The following is an 18738-nucleotide window of genomic DNA, read 5'->3' as shown; positions in this document are numbered from 1 at the left end:
CCGTAAGACATAAACCAACTTGGTTCCTCCATAACATTAATTGCTTGCTTATAATTTGTAAACATGTTTTTATGATCAACACCATGAATCCCCTATGACCCCATGATATCCCAGCACTTTTAATCAATTATTTATATCCTTCCTTTTATTGCTTGTTTTACCTTATTGTTTGCATTAGTATAGACACAACTACAAACCCAAGCAAATTGTGACATTAGCATAAATTGAGATAGATAGACTTAGCACCCAAAGCACACCGTGCCATGGATCGACCTCGACCTACCGCTAACTAGTAGTTTGTTGAGTATTATAAATGTGTTTGATTGGATGTGTGAAGACCAACTCTTATCCTGATCAGTTTTCCTCTTCATCTGTAAGGAAGTGTACGTAGGCTGGCTCTAATCGCCGTTCGATGCATAAAGGCATTTCGACCATGTCGTCCGGCATATTAATCAAGGATGCAAGTTTTGCAAGAGCGTCCGCAAACTGATTTTCTTCGCGAGGCAGGTGTAGATAAGTAACCTGATCGAAGAATTGAGCGACTTTATCTATCCTAGCCTGGTATGATGCTAGGTTTTCACTTCGGATTTTCTAGGATCCAGTGATTTGGTTAATGATCAAGGATGGGTCGCCGTGAACTCGAAGATTCTTGATGCCTAAACTTACTGTTGCTTGTTGACCAATGAGGCAAGCTTCATATTCTGCTGCATTATTTGTCACCTCGAAGTCGAGTTTGACAGAAAGTGGTGTATGCTCCTTCAGGAGAAATGAGAAACACTAATATTTCTAATCCTCTCAAATTGGATGCCCCATCAAAGTAAAGATCCCAAGAATCCATACTGGTTTGAAGAATATCCTCATCTGGAATCGACCACGTGTCTATTGGTTGCGTATCGTTGATGGGATTATCTGCGAAGAATTCAGCCACGGCACGTCCCTTTATGACTATAAAAGGTATGTATTTGAGATCCAACTCTGAGAGCATTAAGGTCCATCTTGTGAAGCGTCCATTGAGAACGGGTTTCTCGAAGAGAGATTTGACGGGATCCATTTTAGAATACACGTTGACAGAGTAGCTAAGCATATAATGGCGTAGCTTCTTTGTTTCCCACACAAGAGTGAGGCATGTCTTCTTGAGTGGTGTATACTTACTCTCGTACTCTAAGAACTTCTTTCTAAGGAAGTAGATAACTCTTTCTTCCTTTCCAACAGTTTGCACGAGCATAGCTCCCATGGCTGTTTCGGTGATTGTGAGATATAAACCAAGAGGTTGATCTTATTGGTGAGGCATTAGCATGGGTGACTTAGCCAGTATCTCCTTTATCCTGTCAAATACCTTTTGACAGTCTTCGTCCCATATGGTATGGTCCGTTTTCTTGAGCTTTTTGAGGATAGGATCGCAGATCATAGTGAGTTTTGTTATGAATCGACTTATGTATTGCACTTTGCCTAAGAACCCTCTGGCCCCCTTTTCTGTCTGGGGTTGTGTCATCTCAATTAAGGCCTTGATATTGTATAGATCAATTTATATCCCCTCTGACTGGCGACATATCCTATAAGCTTGCCTGACGTTACTCCGAATGCACATTTCTGAGAATTGAGCCTCATGTTCTACTTGCAAAATCTGAGGAAGAATTTGCGAAGGTTATCGATGTGCCCTTTCCTATCTTTAGATTTGATAATCATATCATCCACGTATACCTCCACTTCTTTATGCATCATATCGTGTAGCAAAGTGGTCGCAGTGTGTTGATATGTAGTCCCAGCATTGATTAGCCCGAGTGGCATAACAATATAATAGTATGTGTCTTGTGCATATCTTCTACGGCCATTTTAATTTGATAATACTCTACATACCCGTCCATGAAGGATACTAACGTGTGATGTGCTGTATTACCTACCAATATGTCGATGTGTGGTAGAGGGAAGTCGTCTTTAGGACTCGCCTTGTTCAAGGCTCTGAAATCAACACATACCTGGATTTGCCCATCCTTTTTTGGTACGAGGACTATGTTAGCCACCCAGTCTGAATACTCGGAAACTTTAATGAATCCTACCTTGAACTGCTTATCGACATCTTCTTTAATCTTAAGAGCCCACTATGTCCTCATCCGACGAAGCTTTTACTTTACAGGCTTGAAACCTGGCTTGATTGGAATGCGATGTTCTGCAATATCTCTATCGATCCCAGACATGTCTTTGTAAGACCAAGCGAAGACGTCGTTGAACTCATGTAGGAGGTCGATGAAATTGGCCCTTTCAGTTGGGTCTAGGGTCGTCCATATCCTAAGTTCTTGGGGTTCTAATTCTGTTCCTACATTGATAGGTTCGGTGTTTTCTATAACTGGTGCCCCTTCCCCCTCTTCAAGTATTTCTTTAATTATATAGGGAGGTAATTCGATTGAGTCTGGGTCAGGATCATCCTCATTATCATCATAAATAGAATTGCATTTAGAATAACACAAGGAGTAAGCAGAATCAGATTTATTCATATTAAAATTTGATAACAGCTAAAACAAAGAAGCCATCTCCGCAGTAGTCAGTGGCGGCAAAGGGACAGTTTCTGGGACATTCCCCAAGCTACTGTTACTAGGCGATGCTATGCTAGATGAAACAGAGGGGTGGGGAGTGACGACAAAAGGAGACTCTCTATCGACTTCTATAGACTTTGGTTCCGACTCCGACTCTGATTTCGACTCTGACTCGAATTCATCGTCTTTGGGTTCTCCTTTGAACATCTCTTCTTCTCCAGTAGTGACCTTGAAGAGCTTTCCTTAATTGTTGGTTCATTTGATCGACTTTCTCCACCCTTTCTGCAGATTTGGGTTGGGGTCAGTGATCTGTGTTGTAGGGTTAAATGGTCCTCTTGAACTATCATGGTAATGATCTCATCCTGCTCTGCCCTGATGAATCGATCCTCTCCAAACAGAAGGCTAACGGCCTGTTCGTCGAGACAAGGTGTCTGACGAGTTTTGACGGTAGGAACCGTTTATGGAGGAATGAAGTAGCAATCGTGGAAGACCTCGATTCAAGCTTGTTGAATGCCTTTGTGTCTCCAAGGTTCGGGAAATGCATAAAGATTTTCACAGTCCCCTTCTCTAACCAAGTAACCATTTAGTGTAAGGAGATAGGGTGGCATTAGGATTCCTTGATTTTTGAGATTTTGGACATGAGTCAGCATTCACTACTACAATTTAAGGCAAAGAGAACGCCCCTTCAAGAACGGTTGATAACGGGACCGTTCTCTTTGTTATTTTTAGTTTGGCGGGCATATAAGATTCCAATAGAGAACGGTTGTTTGTTCAAACCGTTCTCTTACATTAACAAAGAGAATGGTTAGGTTTGACCAACCGTCTTAAAATATAAAAGAGACCGGTTATATATCCATAACCGTTCTCCTTGATAAAACAAAGAGCACGTTCTCTATCCTTGGCCGTTCTCTATTAAATCCCTAAAGATATGGCTGTATCTATTAACTTGTTCATTCACAATCATCCATTTCACATAATCTCCCAACAACACAGGCGACTTGCTACTACCCCAATATCGACTTCACTCTCAACGCCGGCGACTGCTACCCCAACAATGACGACGCTTCGATCTCGCTCCCCAACGCCGACGACCTACTACCATCAACTGTTTCTCTCCCTATCTCTTTTCTCTCTCAACTCTTACCCATCCCGCATCTCAACTCTTTTTCATCCCGCATCTCTAAACACAGGTATAACTATAATTACAAAGCTCTCAATCTTTCAATGAATTACTTAATGAATTGTTATTTTGACTAATTAAATTAGAGTTTTGAAAGATATTTATTCTCTAGGGTTAGGTTTAGATAATTTTGATTAGATTAGGTTTGAAGGTTAATTTCCTTAGGGTGAACTTGTTTACTGGATTAATTTTAGCTTATGTGCAGTGCATATTAATGTTTTGATTATTTAGGGTTAGATTTGTCTATTATGCGAATTCAGATGATTTTGTTGATGTAGCAGTGATTTGTTTTGCCCATATTTGCACCTCAATATCCTGTTCAGATTTAATGAATGTTTCGTATATGTATTTAACTAATGTGCTTCCAAATTAGTGCGAAATTCTTAATTAACCTGAAACAGACCGAATCACAGCACACTACTACAAAATCCATCTATTGCAACATTTTGTGTGCAACGCTTTGCAATTGTGTTGCAATTTTGAAAAGGGATTTTATGTATGCAACATTTTGCCCAAAAGTGTTGCAAATACCAATATAATGCATCATTTTTTTAAAAGTGTTGCATTTTATAGTCAACAATGTTTTTTTTGTAAGTGTTGCATTTTTCAATATAGCAATATTCCATACTATTTGTGACATAATAATTAAGACCAGAAAATTGAAACTTATAACAATAATTTAGTAGTTTACTTAAAACTCACAATCAAATAAATCCAAACTAATTCAATAGAAAGCAAGAAGGCTTTTTTGGTCTTAAATCCTCCTCTTACTTCACATTATTTGACCCTTAAAATTAAGTGGCGTAAATGTCGTAATATCACACGATCTGATATTGTCCTAACTCAACTCGTACCCGAAAAGAACACAATTTATCTGGCATAGATTCAATCACTTGTAGAAAAACCGCTATCATGTCCATCTATTGCGGTCATTCTAATAATTGACGAAAGTAACTGATAAAATACTATGTGCATCAGTCTTAATTAAGAACAGATGTGATAAAAAAAATGTCACAATTCTATATAAAAACCTCCATTATAAATCTTTTAGGAAAGTTTTATTTACAACGAGGTGAAGTATAAAAATATAAAATATAAAAAAATCCCACACATCTTAATTTGATCGCAAATTCTTATTTTAAATGGACTATTTTCAATTGGAAATCAAACAGATTAAATATAGTCATTTTACGATAAAATATTACTCTATTTTCTGATAAAATAATATCCGTCTACAAGACTTACTGAATTCTCTTAATGGCGACTTAAGCGTTAAAGTAAATGGATCTATCTCCTCCTTTTCTCAAACATGGGGGTAAGTAATAGGTTAGATTGTTTAGAAGGAGCAGCTCTTCATTTGTTCAATCTCTCGCATCTCGATTTCTCGACTAACCTCTTTTTGCATCTTTTATACAACAACTTTGTCATGCTGCCGCTTGAGCTTCCACATGCTTCCGCCTACGCTTCAGCTTATCAGCCCCTTTATCCAACTAGCACGAGGTAATTTACCTTATCGCTTCGTATTTGTTAATTGCACAACTTTTTTATTAAATTTCAGAAACATTGTTGTGAGTTATTTTTTCGAAAATAGGACTTAATTGGTCGACTAATACTTCCAAATGAATTGAATTAGAGTTTGAATGTCTATGAACTAGGATTCAGATGAAAATTGGGCCTGTTTTATATAAATCAAATTAGGGTTAGAGTAAAGTGTAATTGTTGTTTTTTGATACTATTGATTAGAATTGATGTTAAAATTGAGTAGATAGTGAATTTGGCGTCTGATTAAGAGAGAAGTCTTGAGTCGAATGAAAAAGTTTGATTAATTTGTGTTGCTGCTATGAGGTAGATATAATGCCAATACAAGATGCAGTACAAAATGTGAGAACTTTCCATGGCTAAAGGCAGATGTAATGTTGTACTATGAGGCTTGCTGTTTGCTTTCTTTGGTGTGGCTCGATTAAAAAAATGATAGGATACGGAATTAATTCTTTTATGAGAATGCTTGTACAATCAAAATAACAAGTTTGCTTATTTGGTTTAGGAGTCTGACCTATTGAAGAGGAATGAGAGGATCAATAGCTTAATGTTTTGACTACAATGATTTTGTTTACTGGTAAGCTGTTTCATTACTAAGCACCAGTGATCACCTTCTACCTATCATTCAATCGCGGTAACATGAATGTAAGCATAACTAGTGAGTTCATACTATATGTTTCTAGAATGGTAGGTCCAAAGTTGAGACGTTGGGCAATGTGTAAACTGTAAAGGCTATGGTGATCGCAGAAAGGTATAACTAAGTAATTATTTATTCAGTCCCATTATATTGTCTAGCCTAACGTATCTATCTCACATTCTTGAAAATGAGACTAAGTACTGAGTAATATAGCTATTGTTTAAGAAGTTAAATTGCATAATTAAGTTGATCGGGGTATCACTTTTCGTTTGTTTGTTGCATATCAAAATACAAATACCGAAACTGAAAGAACCGAATCGTACCAAGCTACACTAGAATAAACATTGCGATGAATGGTCCTATTCTAGAGTTCCTTTCTTAAGGAGAAAAGTTTAGTTGTCTCAACTCCTCTATGTACTCCTTAATATCAGATTGCTTCATATTGATAAGTTTTGTTTAAAGCCTTATATTAGTTTTATTTAGACTGTTGGTTTGCTATGCTTTGCTTCTAAATCCAAATTCCTGATGAAGATTGCTCTTCAACCCAATTGTTATATCTGTTTTACAAGTAAATTTTGTGTTACTTCGGCATTTTAACTAAATTTGTGTGTAGGTACTGTATATCTTCCAAATGAATATGAGATGTCTTTAAAAAGACTATCTGTATAATATGCTCAAGTTAATTAACGTAGACCAAATGTAAGGCACTATCACTAAATAGCTGGAATAGAGTAAGTCTGAACCTCTTATAATATCTCATTTATAGATTGATAATGTTCAGGATTTAAAGCATAAAAAATAATGCAATTCAAGTATTTGGGCTGATCAGTATTTGCATTCTCGTCAGTTTTGTGCAGCACCTGTTTTTTGGCCTGATCAGTATTTGCCTTCTCGTCAGCGTTTGCATCAGGCTTTATTTTGGCCTGTTTTTTGTCGGAGTAGATATAACATATGTATATGGGTTTGGTTTTTGTTTTAATGTCCTTGCCAGCCTGATGGGAGCGTATTATGCGGGTATTATATTTGTCGATATATGTTGGAGCTAATCGAAGGAAGATATATTAATATTACCCCAAATGTATGTATTTTTTTTCTTCATTTCAATTATTTTCATCGCTTTGCTTATTATAATCTCCATCTTATTAATTGCTTTACTTTACACGTCTTATATAAATAGTGTATTAACTAAATTTTTGGATGTCCTATATATATAGTTCATGCTTAACGCCCCAAAGACATATACGGTTGAGCAAATCGACGAGGAGCGGAATATTTGGGTTGAATTCACACTGAATTTTAAGCTGAAAAGTAATGGTGGATGAAGCCGATTACAATTTCTTGATGTTCAATTATTTTTGCACTTACATGCTACTAAGTAATAACGATTCAAGGATTTTTATTTATACTCCCTCCATTCAACTCCATTTTGCAACTTTCTATTTTGCGCACTATTCACAAACGGACATTCAACTTCAATTTTCTCTCGATACATAAGTGAAAATATATTCATGTGGGATCTTATTTGATTCGTCTTTAAGAGTATATTAAAAATATCTAACTTTTATAATTTTTGCAAATACGCAGCTAATGATATTTATCGTATAAAAGCTACGTTGGCAAACGTGATAAAAGAAACTTGTAAAGTGGAGTTGAATGGAGGGAGTATTTTGCAAGTATGAAAGTACGTTTGTAGCCTATGCGCTATTACAAACATTAAACGATGTATATTATTTCAAGGATTTGTCCTTGTTAATTCTAATAAAATTTGTTGCGTAAAATATGCTGGAGTTTCTGAATTTTAAAGCAGGTTTAATTCTTATATGAGCTATATATACGATTCAATCGTGTAGGAATTACGATGAAAAAGGAAATATAAAAAAAAACACTTTTTAAAGAAAACGGTTAATTGTTAAACCTGTTGATACGTGCATTTTATATAGTCTTTTTAGGCCTTTTCATGCATGTATTTCCATGCTTTTATCGTAGTTTTTGCTACGGAATGCCCCGAATATGCTACTTTGGTTTATTTTGTCTTATTTGCAGGAATGAACCAGAAAGTAGAGAAATCAAGCCTTTTACCGTCCGTTTAGCAAGCATTTGAAGGAAGAGTGAATTTGGAGCGGGAATGTAGCTATTTTGAGATGCGCAAAGAAGAAAGATAGCTAGGCAAGCAAAGGAAGAACTTCAAATTGCTAGTGCCTACTTTGGAGAGCCATATATCGAGTTCTACCACAGATATTCAGGTGATTCCAATTGGAGATGAACGTTTGTCCTCTTAGCTTTCTAATGCCACCGGAATCGCCCTGTTTGACCAAGTAACGAAGAAATGGCAGCCGTTTGAAGTTCGGTCGCAAAGCGAGAAATTGTCTTATTGGAAAGTACTCGATCGAGTAGAATTATGCTCGATCGAGTCCTTTTTCTACTCGATCGAGTAGTTGCATTTATTGATTTACTCGATCGAGTAGATTTTCTACTCGATCGAGTGGTTTAAGCTTTAGTTTACTCGATCGAGTGGTTTTAAATCACTCGATCGAGTGGATTCTCTTATGGGCTTGGTCTTTTTAGTTTATTTCCGTCATTAGGTTAAATAATTCCTATTTTCTTATATATAGGAAGTTAGGACGTCAGTTTTAAGGGCTTCTTCTCGGGAATTTTACCACATACGTTACTTTTTCCCTATTCCACTGTTGAATATTACTTTCTCATTTCCGGATATTTCTACTGTAACTCTTTCTCTCCCTTTTTCTCCTTAATTATTTAATGTTTATTATTCTTCCCTTATTCCTTCTTCCTCTTTTATTCATGTTTAGCTAATTACTCTGCTAGGATTAGGTGATTCATTAGACAAATGTTAATTGCTAATTAGTTTATAGATTGGTCGTTGTTGTTTTAGTCTATGTTGATAATCGCTGCTTTAATTGTATCCTGCTAGTTGAGTCGACACAATTAGCCTTTTAATATTGGTAAACCTTGACCTGGACCGAAAGGTTGGAATAGGTGAGACCTGCAGTGAACAATAGGATGCTTTAGTGAGGGCGAAAGTTAAGCTAATAGCATTTTAGGGCGAATTGAGACCGAAAGGAGATATTCGTTGCCCCTTAGACCGACACATCGACTGATCTGTGACCTTAGCTACAATTGACTGACGTTAATTGATGACCCGAAATCCTAGTTCTCTTCACCTTCTGTTAATTTCCCTTAATTCTTTCTCTCTTGCCTTAATCTCTTAGTTTAGCCAGAAATCATATTCAAACCCCCACATTGTGATCCGTTACTCATAGACTAAAATTAGACAGATAAATCTCATTTTTGCCTCCCTGTGGAGGTCGACCCTACTTGCCGCTGACTTCTGTTAGTTGTAACTTAGGTATTTATTTATGATACTGCGACGACCGGTATCACCTGTTCTATTTGAAATGATACAACAATGGCGCCTGATGGTATATCATAGAGCATGCCTTAACAAACAGGACGGTTGTATCATCCCCCGTTCTCTTTGAAAAGGTTCAAGAATGGCGCCAAACACATCTGTCAAAGAGAACTCCTTACCAAAGGGCCCGGTCCCCTTTTACACCCGTGGTGTTTGAAATATCAATGAGAGTGGTTCCCATTAGCAACCGTGCTATTTGAACTAACAACGAGCACGGGTTGACCATTTACCAACCGTTCTCATATGTCAAAGAGAACGCTTGGCCACAGGCCGGTTTAAAGACGCATTTAGAACGGTGCTTGACCGTTCTCCATAATGGTTATTGTAGTAGTGATTCTGAGAGTTTCTGCCTTTGTTGGTTTGTACCCCAAGCCTAGTGGTATTCTTTGGGAGTCTCCTTCCTTAAAAGGTGCAAAGGTATTCTTCCTAATGCGGTTTAGTGGCATTCCTGGGAAATATCCCTGGGATTTTAGTATGTGGTTGACCACTAGGTTGGAGTATGGGTTGAAGTACAAGGGAGCCAGCTCGCTGACGGGTGATGTCGTCCGGTCACATCCAATCAAACACATTTATATTCTTAACAAACAACTAGTTAGCGGTAAGTCGAGGTCGATCCATGGGACGGTGTGCTTTGGGTTCTAAGTCTATCTATCTCAATTTATCCTAGTGTCACGATTGATTTGCTTTTGTAGTTATGTTGTAGAATAATAAAAGCAATAAAGTAAAGTAAACAATGAACTAAGAAATGTAAACAAATGACTAAAAGCACCTGGATGTCAGGGGGTCATAGGGAATTCATGGTGTTGATCATACAAACATGTTTACAAATTTTCAAGCAATTAATGTTGTAAAGGAACCGAGTTGGTTTATGTCTTACGGTTCTTAGGAAGAGTTGGGTCCCGGAGCCGAATCGATTAGATTGTACAACACCTACAAGTCGACTTACTTTCCTCCTAATCACTTCTATGCATGGTCTAACAAGACTCGAGTTGGTTTATATCTTACAAGTCAAGTTGAATAGATAAGAGATGGTTGTAAATGTAAGGATTTATAGGCTTAGCATTTCATCAAACATAACATGTGCATAAAGTTGAGATCACAACAAGCAAGCAATTTAATTATGAAAACATATTAGATTAAGCATGACTAATCCCATGTTAGTTTTCCCTAATTACCCACTAATCCTAGCTAAAAGACTACTCACTCATTATCATGGGAAACATGTCATTAATGGTGTCAATCATCACAACAAGTATAAACATGATAATAGAATGAAGAGATGAACAATAAAGAGTAAAGAGTAAAGGAATTATACCAAACTTGAGATGATGCAAATAATAAATCAAAGAATAAAGGAAGAGAACTTGATTTATTGATGAAGGGTTGTCAATCCTCCAATAATAACCCAATAATCTTCAATTACCCAAAAGTAACAAACTTGGACAATAATTAAGGAGAGATTAATGTGAAATTTGTGTAAAGATTAAAGAGTCATCTATTCTTATCTACTCCTAATCTAATCTAAGAGGATTTTCTAATATGGAAGCCCCCTTTGATTATCATCAAAATGGGGTATTTATAGTAGTGCTTCCTTAGGTTAACTAAGGCTAAACTAGTAATTAACAATTCTTAATGCATTCTTAATGCTTCCTTAGAGCTCGTGCCTTACCTCAAGATGCACGGATCGTGGCAAGACTTGCATGTGGATATGCTCATTTCCTTCGAGAGGAGCATTTCCTCAACTTTTCTTAGGGTCTTAATAGTCATTTAAGCCCTTAGTAACCCTAATATTTGTACCTAATCTTTAGTATAAATACCCCATTATACTACCTAGATTAGCACAATCTCTTAATCATCTTAACCATCTTTTAATGCTCTCTTAGTAATATCTTAATGCATTCTTAATCATCTCTTAATTACTCTCAAATTAGTTATAATACAATTTATCAATATTAATTATATCTTAATCTTTCCTTAATTTCTCTATTGTTCTTCATTTATTTTGGGTAATTAGAAGACTATTTGGGTTTATTTGGGAGATTGACAACCTTCTCTCAATCATCAAGTACTTCTATTATTCTTTGCATTATTATTTGGAATCATTTTCATAGGTGATACCCGTCGTTGTGAGTACCAAAGATAAAATTTATAAACTCCTATTAAGACTATCCTAGGCTAGTGGTAACAGGGTCGATCCGCGAGGAGGCAGTTGTAAACTTTAGTTGTCTAATGAAAGTCTAAGGTGACAATTATGGGGGTTGATTTGAATTGTTCTATAGCTAATAACAATGAAAGGAAAATAAACTAAAGATCTGAATTAAACAGATAAAAGAAAGGTACTAGGATGATCGGGTCATTATAGCTTCGGCGGCAGCAAACTAAGTCGGTCTGAAATAAACACAGGTAAGGCGGGAAATAAGAGGTCCTCTCGGTCCACTCCTAACAAATAGCATCTCTCGATCTCGCTAAAGGTCCCTAATGTCACTAATACTAACTTCCGTCCCGAAAACTAATGGTCTAAACTATACCTATCTTTCGATCTTAGCACAGTTTAGTCGAATTAATTGACGGTCAAGCAACCTACCCTACCTTTCGGTCTAATGGGTCAGTCACAAAATAGGTATCTAACTGGTCGCATGCATTCGATTCGTTAAACACAAGGTTAAAAACAATTAAAACGAAAGATAACCTTACAAGGTCGATCGATCGACCAACAATGTCGATCGATCGATCGACACGCGATTCATCCGTGTTCAATCTAATGCCGCCTAACCATAAATCGCCTACATCCTAGCACTAACTATTTAGCTACTCATGGTGAAGGTAAAAATAACAAATAAACTAACAATGATTACTCGTATTCATGCTTAATGTAAATAACAACAAATAAAATATGACAATTGGCTTTGGGGCACTAACTATCAATTCTATACTATTAATGAGAGCGAAGCAATAAACTAAGATTAGGCGTAATAAATACCGAAAATTCCAGAGGAAAGATTAAGAACAAAGGGGCAGAAATTCCAATGCTAAAGTCGATATATCAAACCCTAATTACTCGGAAGATAAACTAAACTATTGTGATGTGAAACTTAATGTATTCTCTGATGTCCAATTCTGAATGTTGGTGTTACGTTATATAGCAATAAACGCAACAACTTATTTCTAAAACCTAAACCTCACGGGCTTTGAGATTCACGACTTTCTAATTCTCGCCTGGTAAAGAAATCGTCGATCGACTACTCAGCTGGTCGATCGACCGCTCCTCAAACGAACAGAGCTTCGGATCCCGATAGTTGGTCGATCGATCGATGGGTCCATCGATCGACCGGCCGAGCTGCTAATTGACTTCTTTATTCTTCGTGGACTCGTCTTTCGGGCCTTGGATTGCGCACTGCTCGTCCCTTAAGTGATTCCTTTACGTCATTTGCAATGCAGATTACTCGGGGCGGATTTGGCTTGATTTCCCGTCGAATTCTTCACATTTCTGCAATAAAGTACAAAAGCACGAAAGTAGAGGAAAATAGAGAAATAGGGGCATATATAGCACTTTTGAGCTCTGAAATGCGTGTAAAAAGAGATGTAAAACATCATATAAACGACACGCATCAAATCTCCCCAAACCAAACCTTGCTTGTCCCCAAGCAAGAACTAGACTCGATCTAATGACCTAATGGAACGAGTTCAATCTCAGAGCGAATTGACCATTGTAAAGCCTAAACCAATTTAATGCACAACCAACAATCAATTAGTAATGTGAATCATGCAAACGAGTTATAAAGTCGTCGAAAACTGCTGAACCGTTGACTGTAAAGACTTATTAAACTGGACTCTCACGGGCCACTCAAATCACTCAATAAGCGCGGGTGATATATATGTAAGATAGGAAGAATAAATTTGTAATGACTCTCACCTAATCACGACCTATGAAAACATGCCAACAATAAATTATGAAGATGACCTCTATGACCGTACATATGCATTCCAACCAAACAGATGACCATTGACACATGCCGAGGTATAATTATGGAAATGTGAGGTATGGGTAAGAAGAGGCAAAACATTTTATGGTAAAGTGGAGGTACAGGTGATCAAGCTAGTACCAAAACGGAACCAAAAGAACAACATCCAACTTCCTTCCCATAAACAAATAAAATGGTGCTATAGCAAGCACAAATCTCACAAATTCCAAAATAGGAATAATCAATAAAACTCCCCATAGGATATAAATGGAACATGGGAGCAAAAATCGCCAAAAGATAAGGATAAGTTATGCGAATTGACTTTCTTTTTTTTTTTTTTTCTTTTCTCTTCGAAACTCAGTCGATCGACCAAAATGAGCAGTCGATCGACTGCTTTGAACAGTACATGACACTATTTTCTTCTTTTCGAATCATTTTCTCTTTCTTTTTTTTTTCTTTTTCTCTATTTCTTTTTCAATCTTTCTTTCCCTTCTTTTCATTTTCCCAACAATATCTCAAACATGAGCAAATGCTACCAAAAACGAGTAACAATCCCAAAAACTAGGCTACTAGCTTGACAAAGGCAGGCTATGTGTAGTATGTAGTAAATAGGACAAAAAAGGATATTTTTGGCATAGTGAAGCTTATGGATAAAATGAGAAAAGGGAAACCTCTACCACAAAATCAACTAACCACAAACCGAATACATACAGGTATTAAGTAGATCAAATTCATAATCATGCAAATTAAGGAAACATGTCTCATAAGGAGTACTACTCACATTCCTAGATGAACTGGTCATGAATGTCACCAGTTATAGGCTCTAAAGCTCAGAAAATATGATGTAGGTTGCCAATTATTAAAGTCAAGTCTCAAGTTCAGCAAGAATGTAACGAAAACTCGTAGATATGCACTTACGATTCTACTAATAACATGTAAGTCAAGCAAGGCTCAGGCAAAACAGATGCAAAGAGCAATATCATCCTTGAAATACTACCGTTCCGACTCGACCTATATGCTAAAATAAACGTGCATTTTTTGAAAATTTTGAAATTTTGCAATTTGTTTTTTTTTAGTTTTGTATATATAAGAGAAATGAAATAAAACAATGCAGACTGAAATTTAAATGTGAATGCAAACAAATGAATGAAGTGCGACGCAAAACCCTTCCCCAAACCAAATCGCACAATGTCCCCATTGTGCAAAATCATGTAATGAAAGCTAAGAGAAATGGGAATTTGCGAGAAAAAGGGAAATAAAAACACAAAGACATAAGGTAAAGACTTGGGAACTCACAAGACTTTAAGCGCAAAGAAAGGAAACCTCCCCAAACCAAATGTGAGCTAGGAGGTTTCAGTAGCCAGCAGTGCTACCAATAAGGACCTGAAAAGACAATTAAAAACCACGCATAAGACCGAAGAAAACAATTTTGAAGCGTAAAATTGTGCAAAAATGAGGCAATAGAGGAAATAGACAATTTGACGGAAATAAAGTGGAGTAGAAGACTCCCTTAAGTCCGCATATCGACCAAACACAGCAGGGGAAAGGTCGTGAATGAACATAGCAGCAGCAGTGGTCGATCGACCTCGTCACCCAGTTGATCGACCAGGTGGCGAGAACAAGAGCTCTGTAACCTCGCAATTCGATCGATCGACTAAAGGTGCCGGTCGATCGATCAAAACATTCTTCTTGATGTCTTATTTCTTCGTAATCGCTCAATGATATGAGCTAATAAGCTCTAAATACCTGCAAAAGCACAATAATACGTGCCAAAAATTGCGCAAAACCCAGAACGAAGTCTAAAGTACTTAAAAAAAACTAAGCAAAAAGAATAAAAGCGAAGTTTTCGCGCACACAAAAGCAATAAAAAATGTCTTAACGAAATTAAAATGAAGTTTATAACGCATTCGATCAACTTAATAGTTGATCAAGAAAGACCAAGGTATGGCCCACTTCATCGGCTTTTGGCTACTAGAAGTAGCCTCAATGGTGCTCATGTTATCAGTTGCACCCTTCTCAGCATTGACAGTCGGAGAATTCAGCTGTTCAGCTTCGTCATCTCCCCAATCAAGGATTCCCTCGGAATCGTCGGACTCCAAATCTGCCCATTTCACCTTAGCTGGCTCATCTTCCACTTCCTCGTCAGTCCCATAACTTAGGCATCCAAGACCGCCTCTTGAAACGATCTGCTCTGTCGCAGCTGGAGCATCCAACGGCTCTTCCTTCCCCAAACCAGCTCCTGCGATGTCTAAAACAACAAGTTTTTCCTCCTTCTTGCTCCCAGTTCGGGGCGGAGGTGTTAACACCGCAGTAGTAATAGGGACAGGCAATTCAGGAAGCACAAAATACGATTTCTTTTCAGAAACCGTGTTACGGAGTGACAGCCACATGGGATCCTTTTTCTTAGCCTGCTGGGCAAAAACAATGGAGTGCTTTCCCACTTTGAAAGTCAAGGTACCTAGACCGACATCGATGACTGCACCAGCAGTGTGCAGAAATGGCCTACCCAAAATGATGGGAATATGGTCATCCTGAGGCATGTCAAGGACAACAAAGTCAACAGGGAAGAAAAACTTCCCTATCTGGACGGGTATGTCCTCTAGGACTCCTATGGGCTCGACCGCAGATCGGTCAGCCATCTGGACTGTCATTTCAGTAATAGCGAACCTGGTCAGTTTAAGCTTCCTAGCTAGAATTAAGGGCATGACACTTATGCTAGCTCCTAAATCACATAAAGCCTTTTCGATAGAAAAGGTACCTATGCTGCAAGGGACGGAAAAACTGCCCGGGTCTTCTAACTTATGGGGCGCAGTGTGAGACAAGTAGAAGCAAGACTCTTTAGTTAACGCAACAGTATGAACTTGTTCAAGTGAGTTTTTCTTTGACAACAACTGTTTCATAAACTTAGTATATGCTGGCACTTGGTTAACTAACTCAAGAAAGGGTACCTGAACATTTAAGCTACGAATAACTTTCTCAAATTTGCTAAAAGATACCTGTTCCTTAGTTGGCACGAGTCTCTCCGGGTATGGGGTCAAGGAGCACCTTAGCCCTCTCCTCTAATTCGCGCGCTGTCCCCCGGACTTTGGTGGAAGTCCGTCACCTTTTCTTTGTTGAAGCTAGACCCCTCCTCGGACCGTCTCAAATGAGACCCATTAACCGTCATTGGATCGAACTGGAGCCGGACTGACCCATCAAAGACTCGGTCCGCCCCAAAACTTTCGGATCGTGGTACCCCAAAACAAGTGGTCTCGTAGATTATTTGGCATTAAAGGACGAAACTCTTCAACATCGCAGGATATTGGTCGATCGACCACCCTCCTCGCCGATCGACAAGTTGCAGATTCCAGAAGCTCTCAGAACCCGTGTTTCGATCGATCGACTAGGTACGTCGTCCGATCGATCGAAATACCTCGGCAGACATTTTTTTTTGATTTATTCGTTCTGACTTTGTTTGGACTCGGATCTGCCTCATTCTTCTCAACAGCTTTCTCGACCATGGCAGGACCATCAAGGGTGGACCCGCTCCTCAAGGTGATGGCATGTAGGGTCTCCTTTTGTTCGGGTTGAGTGGGTAGGTGTCCGGGAGCTCGAGTGTTACTTTTGCTAGCCAACTGAGCTATTTGGCACTCTAGTAACTTCATCCCGGCCTCTCTTGCTTGGGACTCCTTTAGCAACAGATTCTTCAGCTCGGAAAACTCAGAATTTTGTGTTTGTTGCTGCTGCGGCACATAAGGAGGCTTTTGGTATTCTTGGTTGCTTTTGATGCGGAGGCACATATGGCTGCTGCTGTGGCGGAGGTTGGGTTGGATTCAAAACATTCTGGCTTCTCCAACTCAAGTTTGGATGCTGTGGCTCGTAGTAGGTGTTGTTCTGCCTATAGTGTTGAAAGGCAGCACAAGATTCAAAGGGACTTGGGCAGTTCTTCGAGACATGGCCCTCAACTCCACACCTTTCACAAAGGAAGGGACCGTCTGAAACAGCGTTGACTTGGTATATCCCACCCTTAGAGGCTCCTCCTAGCTCATACTTGTCAAATCTCGCGGTGAGAGCCTCAAGTGCAGAAGAACAGAGAAGATTCAACAGCTCTCCTCTGGTTCCCTCTCGAATTCCCATACTCGGCCTTGTGGGTAGCTAGATCGTCAATGATCTTCCACCCCTTGGTTGCTCCCAAATTTTCAGCAAATCTTCCATTGGCTGCAGCATCCAAAATGGCCCTCTGATCATCGTACAACCCATTGTAAAAATGATTGCACAAACTCCACTTTTCAAATCCATGGTGCGGTATGGTTCGCACTAACTTCTTGAATCGGACCCATGCCTCGTGGAAATTCTCATCTGGCCCTTGTTTAAAACCCGTGATTTGGGCTCTAATAGCGATCGTCCTCGAAGCAGAAAAGTACTTCTTGTAGAACGCCAATGCCAATGTATTCCAATCAGTGATCTCCTGAGCGGCTCGGTCCAGATCTCTATACCACTCCCTTGCAGCATCACGAAGGGAGAAGATGAACATGGTCTCTTTGATTTGATCCTGGGTCACGCCACCGGGGTGGGGGAATGGAGCAAGCGAGTCAATAAAGGTCTCCATATGTCTAGCTGCATCTTCATTTGCAGCTCCCCCAAACTGATTTCTCTCGACCATGGTGATGTAAGCAGGCTTTGGTTCGAATTTCCTGGCATCTCCCGGTAACTCGAACCCCTTGTATAAATTGTCGGCTGTCGGCTCAGAAAAACTAGCTATACTCGCTTCCTCGGCCATGACTGAAATTTCTCGGAGAAGTAACTCGTCTCGGTGAAGATGTAAAAGCAGTGAAGATGGTGGATTTCCCTCGAACAGCTCGTTCTCGTAAAAGCTAGAATGAGAACTAGGCTCTTCCAGCTGTCGTTCTTGAAATAATCTCCTCTTTACGAGCAAAGATCTTTCAATCTCTGGATCAAATGGCAGTAATGGACCACCCTGGGACCTGCGCATAAGAGGAAACTACAACAAAATATAAGAACCGTTTAAGGAACGGATGTTCCTTAAACGAAGAAAGACTGAAAATTACACAACTAAAATTAGGACTATTGCCTCCCCGACAACGGCGCCAAAATTTGATACCCGTCGTTGTGAGTACCAAAGATAAAATTTATAAACTCCTATTAAGACTATCCTAGGCTAGTGGTAACAGGGTCGATCCGCGAGGAGGCAGTTGTAAACTTTAGTTGTCTAATGAAAGTCTAAGGTGACAATTATGGGGGTTGATTTGAATTGTTCTATAGCTAATAACAATGAAAGGAAAATAAACTAAAGATATGAATTAAACAGATAAAAGAAAGGTACTAGGATGATCGGGTCATTATAGCTTCCTAAGGACAAACTAAAGTCGGTCTGAAATAAACACAGGTAAGGCGGGAAATAAGAGGTCCTCTCGGTCCACTCCTAACAAATAGCATCTCTCGATCTCGCTAAAGGTCCC

The 18738-nt window shown here is 38.7% G+C and overlaps 1 long non-coding RNA gene across 4 annotated transcripts; it reads left to right on the top strand.

The window, feature by feature from the left end:
• The first annotated feature begins 4991 nt into the window (after positions 1-4991).
• LOC141638118 (uncharacterized) lies at positions 4992-7290 on the top strand. 4 transcript variants are annotated; one of them, XR_012542008.1, is made up of 4 exons: positions 4992-5211; positions 5756-6001; positions 6501-6965; positions 7102-7290. It is a non-coding gene; the product is annotated as an uncharacterized LOC141638118 (long non-coding RNA). The 4 variants fall into 4 exon arrangements; XR_012542007.1 differs by having other exon boundaries at positions 4994-5211; positions 6501-6618; positions 6735-7290; XR_012542006.1 differs by having other exon boundaries at positions 4997-5211; positions 5756-5827; positions 5934-6001; positions 6501-7290.
• Positions 7291-18738: the final 11448 nt, after the last annotated feature.

The sequence above is a fragment of the Silene latifolia genome, unplaced genomic scaffold (assembly GCF_048544455.1).
Source record: "Silene latifolia isolate original U9 population unplaced genomic scaffold, ASM4854445v1 scaffold_180, whole genome shotgun sequence".
In the NCBI taxonomy this organism is placed as follows: domain Eukaryota; kingdom Viridiplantae; phylum Streptophyta; class Magnoliopsida; order Caryophyllales; family Caryophyllaceae; genus Silene; species Silene latifolia.
The sequence above is the reverse complement of the archived record's forward strand: the minus strand, read 5'-3'. Positions and strand labels throughout refer to the sequence as shown.